The sequence below is a fragment of the Heptranchias perlo genome, unplaced genomic scaffold, assembly GCF_035084215.1.
Source record: "Heptranchias perlo isolate sHepPer1 unplaced genomic scaffold, sHepPer1.hap1 HAP1_SCAFFOLD_932, whole genome shotgun sequence".
Taxonomy (NCBI): Eukaryota; Metazoa; Chordata; class Chondrichthyes; order Hexanchiformes; family Hexanchidae; genus Heptranchias; species Heptranchias perlo.
Window position 1 is genome coordinate 55001 of NW_027139973.1, and position 10000 is coordinate 65000.

Below are 10000 nucleotides of genomic sequence, written 5' to 3' on the forward strand. Positions count from 1 at the left end.
CCGGGTATGGCTCGTTGCGTGCGGCAGGAGGAGGCGCAGCGTACGGTACCGAGCACTGGGAGGTGCGGTGCTGCCCGCCGGAGTGACAGCGAAAGGCTGCGCACCGCTTTCCGCCTGGTAACTCGGCGTCCGTGAGACCGACCGACTCCGCTTTATCGCCGGAGCTAGAGTGGGGCAAGGGGCACGGTTGAGTACCGGAAGGATGACGTTCGCACACGGGGAAGTCGAGTGCCGGGCCGCTGAAAGCGAGCAGGGTGCCACCGACTCTTCGGGCCCACTCGGAGGCTGATATCTCAGGAAGGCCGAGGCCGATTTCCTCCGGGTATGGCTCGTTGCGTGCGGCAGGAGGAGGCGCAGCGTACGGTACCGAGCACTGGGAGGTGCGATGCTGCCCGCCGGAGTGACAGCGAAAGGCTGCGCACCGCTTTCCGCCTGCTAACTCGGCGTCCGTGAGACCGACCGACTTCGCTTTACCGCCGGAGCTAGAGTGGGGCAAGGGGCACGGTTGGGTACCGGAACGATCACGTTCGCACACCGGGAAGTCGAGTGCCGGGTCTCGAAACGGAGCCGGGTCGGCCCAATTTAAAACGGAGAATAGAGTGCTGCCCTCTGCGGGTGAAAACCTGGAAGTACGTTGGTTAATGATTTCCAGTTCACCCCGCTTGGTCAGGCCCACTCGGAGGCGGATAACTCCGGAACGCCGAGGCCGATTTCCTCCGGGTATGGCTCGTTGCGTGCGGCAGGAGGCGGCGCAGCGTACGGTACCGAGCACTCGGAGATGCGGTGCTGCCCGCCGGAGTGACAGCGAAAGGCTGCGCACCGCTTTCCGCCTGGTAACTCGGCGTCCGTGAGACCGACCGACTCCGCTTTAGCACCGGAGCTAGAGTGGGGCAAGGGGCACCGAAGGGTACCGGAACGATCACGTTCGCATACCGGGAAGTCGAGTGACGGGCCGCTGAAAGCGAGCAGGGTGCCACCGCTCGGGGCCCCGGTTTGTCCGTCCCACCCGGAGGCCCATATCTCCGGAAGGCACAGGCCGATTTCCTCCGGGTATGGCTCGTTGTGTGCGGCCGGACCAGGCGCAGCGGACGGTACCGAGCACTGGGAGGTGCGATGCTGCCCGCCGGAGTGACAGCGAAAGGCTGCGCACCGCTTTCCGCCTGCTAACTCGGCGTCCGTGAGACCGACCGACTCCGCTTTACCGCCGGAGCTAGAGTGGGGCAAGGGGCACGGTTGAGTACCGGAAGGATGACGTTCGCACACCGGGAAGTCGACTAGCGGGCCGCCGAAAGCGAGCTCGGGGCCCCGGTTTGTCCGTCCCACCCGGAGGCCCATATCTCCGGAAGGCACAGGCCGATTTCCACCGGGTATGGCTCGTTGTGTGCGGCCGGACCAGGCGCAGCGGACGGTACCGAGCACTCGGAGGTCGGGCGCTGCCCGCCGGAGGTACAGCGAAAGGCTGCAAACCACTTTCCGCCGCCTCCCTCCGCGGGCGTGAGACCGACGGTCGTCGGGTTTAGTTCCGCGGCTAGAGCAGGACGAGGGGCAGCGAACGGTACCGGAACGAACCCGGTCGCACACCGGGAAGTCGAGTGCCGGGTCTCGAAACGGAGCCGGGTCGGCCCAGTTTAAAACGGAGAAGAGAGTGCTGCCCTCTGCGGGTGAAAACATGGAAGTACGTTGGTTAATGATTTCCAGTTCACCCCGCTTGGTCAGGCCCACTCGGAGGCGGATAACTCCGGAACGCCGAGGCCGATTTCCTCCGGGTATGGCTCGTTGCGTGCGGCAGGAGGAGGCGCAGCGTTCGGTACCGAGCACTCGGAGGTGCGGTGCTGCCCGCCGGAGTGACAGCGAAAGGCTGCGCACCCCTTTCCGCCTGCTAACTCGGCGTCCGTGAGACCGACCGACTCCGCTTTAGCACCGGAGCTAGAGTGGGGCAAGGGGCACCGAAGGGTACCGGAACGATGACGTTCGCACACCGGGAAGTCGAGTGCCGGGCCGCCGAAAGCGAGCAGGGTGCCACCGCTCGGGGCCCCGGTTTGTCCGTCCCACCCGGAGGCCCATATCTCCGGAAGGCACAGGCCGATTTCCTCCGGGTATGGCTCGTTGTGTGCGGCCGGACCAGGCGCAGCGGACGGTACCGAGCACTCGGAGGTCGGGCGCTGCCCGCCGGAGGTACAGCGAAAGGCTGCAAACCACTTTCCGCCGCCTCCCTCCGCGGGCGTGAGACCGACGGTCGTCGGGTTTAGTTCCGCGGCTAGAGCAGGACGAGGGGCAGCGAACGGTACCGGAACGAACCCGGTCGCACACCGGGAAGTCGAGTGCCGGGTCTCGAAACGGAGCCGGGTCGGCCCAGTTTAAAACGGAGAAGAGAGTGCTGCCCTCTGCGGGTGAAAACATGGAAGTACGTTGGTTAATGATTTCCAGTTCACCCCGCTTGGTCAGGCCCACTCGGAGGCGGATAACTCCGGAACGCCGAGGCCGATTTCCTCCGGGTATGGCTCGTTGCGTGCGGCAGGAGGAGGCGCAGCGTTCGGTACCGAGCACTCGGAGGTGCGGTGCTGCCCGCCGGAGTGACAGCGAAAGGCTGCGCACCCCTTTCCGCCTGCTAACTCGGCGTCCGTGAGACCGACCGACTCCGCTTTAGCACCGGAGCTAGAGTGGGGCAAGGGGCACCGAAGGGTACCGGAACGATGACGTTCGCACACCGGGAAGTCGAGTGCCGGGCCGCCGAAAGCGAGCAGGGTGCCACCGCTCGGGGCCCCGGTTTGTCCGTCCCACCCGGAGGCCCATATCTCCGGAAGGCACAGGCCGATTTCCTCCGGGTATGGCTCGTTGCGTGCGGCCGGACCAGGCGCAGCGGACGGTACCGAGCACTCGGAGGTCGGGCGCTGCCCGCCGGAGGTACAGCGAAAGGCTGCAAACCACTTTCCGCCGCCTCCCTCCGCGGGCGTGAGACCGACGGTCGTCGGGTTTGTTTCCGCGGCTAGAGCAGGACGAGGGGCAGCGAACGGTACCGGAAGGAACCCGGTCGCACACCGGGAAGTCGACTAGCGGGCCGCCGAAAGCGAGCACGGGGCCCCGGTTTGTCCGTCCCACCCGGAGGCCCATATCTCTGGAAGGCACAGGCCGATTTCCACCGGGTATGGCTCGTTGTGTGCGGCAGGACCAGGCGCAGCGGACGGTACCGAGCACTCGGAGGTCGGGCGCTGCCCGCCGGAGGTACAGCGAAAGGCTGCAAACCACTTTCCGCCACCTCCCTCCGCGGGCGTGAGACCGACGGTCGTCGGGTTTGTCTCCGCGGCTAGAGCAGGACGAGGGGCAGCGAACGGTACCGGAACGAACCCGGTCGCACACCGGGAAGTCGACCAGCGGGCCGCCGAAAGCGTGCTCGGGTCCCCGGTTTGTCTGTCCCACCCGGAGGCTGATATCTGAGGAAGTCCGAGGCCGATTTCCTCCGGCTAACTCGGCGGGCAATGTGTCCCCCCCCCACCATCTTCGGCTGATTACCGTGGCTGGACCGGATCAAGGAGCAACGGAACCGTGCCAGAACGACGTCGGTCGGACGGCGTGAACTGATAGTGCCGAGGCCGGAAACCGAGCCGGAAATGTGCACCGATTTATTGGTCCCACTCGCAGGCCCATATCTCCGGAAGGCCGAGGCCGATTTCCTCCGGGTATGGTTCGCTGCGTGCAGCCGGAAGGGGAGCAGCGGACGGCACTGAGCAGCCGGAGGTGCGGCGCTGCCCGCCGGAGCTGCAAGCGAAAGGCTGCGCACCGCTTTCCGCTGGCTAACTCGGCGGCCGTCAGGCCGACCGACTCCGCTTCAGCACGGGAGCTGGAGTCGGGCAAGGGGCACCGAAGGGTACCGGAAGGATCACGTTCGGACACCGGGAAGTCGAGTGCCGGGCCGCCGAAAGCGAGCTCGGGGCCCCGGTTTGTCCGTCCCACCCGGAGGCCCATATCTCGAGAAGGCACAGGCCGATTTCCTCCGGGTTTGGCTCGCTGCGTGCGGCCGGACGAGGCGCAGCGAACGGTACCGAGCACTCGGAGGTGCGGCGCTGCCCGCCGGAGGTACAGCGAAAGGCTGCAAACCGCTTTCCGCCTCCTCTCCCCTCGGGCGTGAGACCGACGGTCGTCTGGTTTGCTTCCGCGGCAAGAGCAGGACGAGGGGCACCGAGCGGTACCAGAACGAACCCGGTCGCACACCGGGATGTCGAGTGCCCGGCCCAAACCCGCTACCCCCCCCCCACCCGAAAGCGAGCCACGGTTTGTGGATTAAAAGTGAAGCGGCAAAGATTTGTAAAACAGCGTGAAATGATGAACCAGAAGCCCAAAGTAATGGTGGGAATAAAAGTTCCGAAATGTGAAATGGTGAACCAGAAGTTGTGTGAACTGTTTAACCCAAAGTGGCAAAAATGGATTAAAAGGGGTGAAATGATCGACCGCAAAGCAGGGCAAGCATTAAACAAAAGCAGCAGCATTTTTAAAAAGGGACAAATGGTTTACCAGAATCCCAAAAGAATGCTCAGAGACTTAAGTGCCAAAGGGGAAATGGTTAACCAGTAGCTGGGTGAACTGTTTAACCAAAAGTGGGAAAAAGGATTAAAAGGGGTGAAATGATTAACCAGAAGGCGAAAGCAATGTGCCGCGTCAAAGTCCTAAAGGGGAAAAGGTTGACCATAAAGCAGGGAAATGATTAAACCAAAGCAGAAAAATTCAGTAAAAAGGGGCAAATGGTTAACCAGAAGTTGGGTGAACTGCTTAACCAAAAGTGGGAAAGAGGATTAAAAGGGGAGAAATGTTGAACCAGATGTCGAAAACAATGCGCGGCGATGAAGTCTGAAAGAGGAAAAGGTTGACCGCAAAGCAGGGAAAGGATTAAACAGAAGCAGCAATATCTTTTAAAAAGGGACAAATGGTGAACCAGAATCCCAAAAGAATGCTCAGAGACTTAAGTCCCAAAGGGGCAAATGGTTAACCAGAAGCTGGGTGAACTGTTTAACCAAAAGTGGGAAAAAGGATTAAAAGGGGTGAAATGATTAACCAGAAGGCGAAAGCAAAGTGCGGCGGCGAAGTCCTAAAGGAGAAAAGGTTGACCAGAAAGCAGGGAAACGATTAAACAAAAGCGGCAACATTTTTTAAAAAGTGGCAAATGGTTAACCAGAATCCCAAAATAATGCTCAGAGACTTAAGTCCCAAAGGGGCAAATGGTTAACCAGAAGCTGGGTGAACTGTTTAACCAAAAGTGGAAAAAGGATTAAAATGTTGTGAAATGATTAACCAGAAGGCGAAAGCAAAGTGCGGCGGCGAAGTCCTAAAGGGAAAAGGTTGACCATAAAGCAGGGAAATGATTAAACAAAAGCAGAAAAATTCAGTAAGAAGGGGCAAATGGTTAACCAGAAGCTGGTTGAACTGCTTAACCAAAAGTGGCAAAAAGGATTGAAAGGGGAGAAATGTTTAACCGGATGTCGTAAACAAGGTGCGGCGATGAAGTCGGAAAGAGGAAAAGGTTGACCAGAAAGCAGGGAAAGCATTAAACAAAAGCAGCAACATTTTTTAAAAAGTGGCAAATGGTTAACCAGAATCCAAAAGAATGCTCAGAGACTTAAGTCCCAAAGGGGAAATGGTGAACCAGAAGCTGGGTGAACTGGTGAACCAAAAGTGGGAAAAAGGATTAAAAGGGAGAAATGTTTAACCAGAAGGCAAAGCAAAGTGCGGCGGCGAAGTCCAAAAGGGGAAAAGGTTGACAAGAAAGCAGGGAAATGATTAAACCAAAGCGGAAAAATTCAGTAAAATGGGGCAAATGGTTAACCAGAAGCTGGGTGAAATGGTTAACCAAAAGTGGCAAAAAAAGATTTAAAGGGGAAAAATGATTAACCAGAAGTCGACAACAATGCGCGGCGATGAAGTCTGAAAGGGGAAAAGTTGACCACATAGCAGGGAAACGATTAAACAAAAGCGGCAAAATTTTTAAAAAAGTGGCAAATGATTAACCAGAATCCCAAAAGAATGCTCAGGGACTAAGTCCCAAAGGGGAAATGGTTAACCAGAAGCTGGGGGAAATGGTTAACCAAAAGTTGCAAAAATGATTAAAAGGGGTGAAATGATCAACCAGAAGTCGAAAATTATGTGCGGCGGTGAAGTCTGAAAGAGGGAAAGGTTGACCAGAAAGCATTAAACAAAAGTGGCAACATTTTAAAAAAATTGGCAAATGGTTAACCAGAATCCAAAAGAATGCTCAGAGACTAAGTCCCAAAGGGGAAATGGTTAACCAGAAGCTGGGGGAAATGGTTAACCAAAAGTTGCAAAAATGATTAAAAGGGGTGAAATGATTAACCAGGAGGCTAAAGCAATGTGCTGCGGTGAAGTCCTAAAGGGGAAAAGGTTGACCAGAAAGCAGGGAAAGCATTAAACAAAAGCGGCAACATTTTTTAAAAAGTGGCAAATGATTAACCAGAATCCCAAAAGAATGCTCAGAGACCAAGTCCCAAAGGGGAAATGGTTAACCAGAAGCTGGGGGAAATGGTTAACCAAAAGTTGCAAAAATGATTAAAAGGGGTGAAATGATTAACCAGGAGGCTGAAGCAATGTGCCGCGGTGAAGTCCTAAAGGGGAAAAGGTTGACCACAAAGCAGGGAAAGCATTAAACAAAAGCGGCAACATTTTTAAAAAAGTGGCAAATGATTAACCAGAATCCCAAAAGAATGCTCAGAGACTAAGTCCCAAAGGGGAAATGGTTAACCAGAAGCTGGGGGAAATGGTTAACCAAAAGTTGCAAAAATGATTAAAAGGGGTGAAATGATTAACCAGGAGGCTAAAGCAATGTGCCGCGGTGAAGTCTGAAAGAGGGAAAGGTTGACCAGAAAGCATTAAACAAAAGTGGCAACATTTTTAAAAAATTGGCAAATGATTAACCAGAATCCCAAAAGAATGCTCAGAGACTAAGTCCCAAAGGGGAAATGGTTAACCAGAAGCTGGGGGAAATGGTTAACCAAAAGTTGCAAAAAATGATTAAAAGGGGTGAAATGATTAACCAGGAGGCTGAAGCAATGTGCCGCGGTGAAGTCTGAAAGAGGGAAAGGTTTGACCAGAAAGCATTAAACAAAAGTGGCAACATTTTTAAAAAAGTGGCAAATGATTAACCAGAATCCCAAAAGAATGCTCAGAGACCAAGTCCCAAAGGGGAAATGGTTAACCAGAAGCTGGGGGAAATGGTTAACCAAAAGTTGCAAAAATGATTAAAAGGGGTGAAATGATTAACCAGGAGCTGAAGCAATGTGCCGCGGTGAAGTCTGAAGAGGGAAAGGTTGACCAGAAAGCATTAAACAAAAGTGGCAACATTTTTAAAAATTGGCAAATGATTAACCAGAATCCCAAAAGAATGCTCAGAGACCAAGTCCCAAAGGGGAAATGGTTAACCAGAAGCTGGGGGAAATGGTTAACCAAAAGTTGCAAAAATGATTAAAAGGGGTGAAATGATTAACCAGGAGGCTGAAGCAATGTGCCGCGGTGAAGTCTGAAAGAGGGAAAGGTTGACCAGAAAGCATTAAACAAAAGTGGCAACATTTTTTAAAAATTGGCAAATGGTTAACCAGAATCCCAAAAGAATGCTCACAGACTAAGTCCCAAAGGGGAAATGGTTAACCAGAAGCTGGGTGAAATGGTTAACCAAAAGTTACAAAAATGATTAAAAGGGGTGAAATGATCAACCAGAAGTCGAAAACAATGTGCGGCGATGAAGTCCTAAGGTGGAAAAGTTACCCAGAAGGCAGGGAAATGATCAAACGAAAGCAGCCAAAAAATTATTAAAAGAGGGGAACTGATGAACCAAAAGATGAGAAACGGCCCGCAGAGACTAAGTCCAAAACGGGAACTGGTGAACCGGAAATGATTAACCAAAAACTAAGTCCGAAGAGGGAACTGGTAAACCAGAACTGAGTAACCAGATTTTTAAAATTAATTATAAATGGGGAAACGATTGAGCAAAAGGCGGAAATTAAGTCACAGGGACCAGGTCCGAAAGGGCAAGAGGTTACCCCGTAGGGGGCATTCGTCAACTCAATCTGAAAATTTTGGAGGCAAATCTGACCAAAATGCGGAAATCGGACCACACCGCGAGGGGCGCCATTCGACGGGGCAGGGGTAGACGCGTCGAACGGTGCCTGAAGGTCCCGGCTGCGACACGTGAGTCCGGAGATATGGCCAGTCAAAGTCTGATGGGAGGTACCGAAGCCGAAAAATCGAAACGCGTTTGCGGCGATTCGGTGTCAGAAAGTCGGTCACGAATTCAAATTCGTCCCGCTGATTCGCCAATTGCCAGCCGGTTCCGGGGGGATTGGCGGGGTACCTGCAGGATAGTAAGAGGTGGCATGTCGAGACTTAGCCTGTTTACCAGACTTGTGTCCAGCGCCTCCAGGTCTGCAGAGACCGACCCGGGCTGCCGCCCAACCGACTTTTAAGCCTTTTGGGAGTGGGAATTTTTCCCATTTTTCCCCATTTTTCGGGTTTTTTGGTCGGGCTTGAAAACGGCGGCCCCGAGGCCTCCCGGGGCTGGCGGGCTTCGGCTCCCTTGCGAGAGGGTCCGAATTCCACCCGTTTAAGCCCAGAAAGGAGTTCGGAAGTCAGTCGGTCGAGGGAACCCCTTCGGAAGTCCGACGGGGATGGATTCGGCCGGCGTTTCGGATCTCCGGTCAGAGGATTCCCCCCCTGGGCGGGGGGGTGCGAGTAGCTGCCGGCAAACGGTCCCTTGCACTTGTGGCACAAAAAGTCCGAGCACAGGTTAATGAGTTGGCCGCGGAAGCCCCTATGCCGAAATGAGAAAGCCCCCGTTGCGGGGATTTAGTGACGCATCTGCGGCCGGAGGTGGGAGGCCGTCCTGCCGAATTGACACTTGTCATTCGGGCACCTAGGGATTGGTCGGGTACCCGGAGATTTTCGAGAACACGATTTTCAGAGCTTTCTCTGACAGCCCAGGTGCACTTTAAGAGTGCCTGAAAAAGTGACACTTGGCAAAAGGCTCTCAATTTCAAAGCGGAGACCTTTACAAGAGCACTCGGAAGTCACCTGTCAGCATTTAAAGCTACATCAGGCGGCAATTTTCGAACTCTTTGTCAGTCTGAAATCGTGTTGAGCCTCGACAGCGTCGGGCTCAGGCAGGAGGAGCTTGCCAGCAGAGAGAGGCTCACCATGGATTGCTGGTGGATGCTTTTCGAAAACATATACACATTATATTATATTATAATAATATAAAGAAAAAAAAGAGTTTCTCAAAATCTCTGTGACACTTTGCAGATTTTTTTGAAAGCCAATAAAGAGAACTCTTTAACTTGAAAGTCACCTGTGCCGGCATAGCGATGACTTTTAAAACAGGTTGACACTTTCGAGCCGCGGCGGCTCTGAATCACCCCAGACACCAAGTGTGTTTGTGGGCAAGGCACCGCGGCCGGTGGGCTGCTTTTATAATAACGGGCACGCAGACTTTTTGAGAGGAATCGGTACTCTCTTCCGATCGATTTGGCGACTCGCGTCCGACATGGGAGGGCCCGAGCGGTCCAGCCAAGGCTGGTGTTCAGGCTCGTCAGGTTCCTCTCTCTGTCCCAAGTGGCAGACGGACAGTTTTAAAAGTCAGTGGGTTTTGTCGGCACGACTCTCCTGTTCACCCGCTGGCGTATTGCTCTCTTGTGAGGCCGAGAAGTCCACCTGTGTTGTCTAACAGAGGTCCGATTCAAGCTCCAGAGCCCGGGTGTCTGCCGTCTCGAGTGGAGCGGGAATGTGCACAGCAAGTCCCGTTCTGGTAGCTGAACACGAGATTTCTCTAGCAACTGAGCACCAAAACACGTCACCCTTTTAGAGCTGGAGGGCTGAGTGTGTGCATGTATCTTGAACGCTATGGTTTGCAAACTCCAGTCGGACCTGGCACACCAACCTCTCCCCTGTCACGGGCAGGGGGGGGAAGGCCATGTGTGCCCAGCAGACACGACGAAGGCGGCTAGAAAGG